This window comes from Galeopterus variegatus, unplaced genomic scaffold, assembly GCF_000696425.1.
Source record: "Galeopterus variegatus unplaced genomic scaffold, G_variegatus-3.0.2 Scaffold7718, whole genome shotgun sequence".
Lineage (NCBI taxonomy): Eukaryota > Metazoa > Chordata > Mammalia > Dermoptera > Cynocephalidae > Galeopterus > Galeopterus variegatus.
This window is the reverse complement of record NW_007733829.1, coordinates 9,133-10,205: the sequence shown is the minus strand read 5'-3', so window position 1 is coordinate 10,205 and position 1,073 is coordinate 9,133.

The following is a 1,073-nucleotide window of genomic DNA, read 5'->3' as shown; positions in this document are numbered from 1 at the left end:
ATTCCAGAGGAGAGGGTCTGGGGAGGCCTGATAGCTGGCTTCAACCTACCCCATCCTCTAGCAGGTTTTTGACTCTGCCACAGGAAAGAATTCAAGAGCAGAGTCACAGTAGAAAGAGGAAGCAGGTTTAATGTAGTAAAATAAGGAACAGACTTCACAGAGAAAGTGTTGCCTAGCTCGAGACTAGGCAGGGCCCACACCAAGTTTAATACAAAAGTAAGAAGTACACATTTAGAGCTTAGTGCCAAGTGTAGGTTGGCTCAGAAGAGTGAGCAGCCAACCATTAGAAGTAAGATTAACACAAAAGTAAAGCACACACAGCTCTCCAGCGAAGTGTGGGTTGGCCCCAGAAGAAGTAGGCAACAACCCCACCTTCTCCCAGTGTTCAACTTTTATAGTTTTGCTATCTAATACATATTCATGCTATCTGATGAATATTTAGCTAAGGAGGTGGTTCCCAGTTATGTAGCATAGTCTTGCACATGCTCAGTTGGCCTTCTTTTAGGGCATGGTCATTGGTCGAATTCTATCACATGCACAGAACATATTGAAGAATATTCTGTGCTCTTTGGCACCTCGAGTGGAAGGTCATTCAAAGGATAAACTCCACTTTACTGAGCATGCTTGGTCACTGAGGTTGTATAAACCTGCATAAATTCCTTCTACTGAGCATACTCAGCTACTGGATTCGCATAAATCCACCTCTTGTGGTCTTAATTTCCTCATGTTGGTACTGAAAATAGGTGCAATAAGCAACAGTAACTCTCCTCCAGGGAAGACCCTAGAGGAGGGGCCTGAGACCTCAGGGAGTGGCTTGAAACCCAGAGGTGTGTGTCCTGAAACCCAAGCCCAGGGAAACTGAGCACCTCCTATCTCCCTTTGAATCGGAGATGCTGGGGTACACAGATAAAATCAATTTCCAAGAACATTCTACAGTAAGAGAAATCAAGCCTCAAATCTTACCATCTTTCTTACTGATTTTCCTACTGGGATCAAAGGGTAAGCACAGGCCAGATTACTAGTTAACATATATGCAGCAGAAAAGGCCCTAGACAAAGGAGAGACTCCAGGAT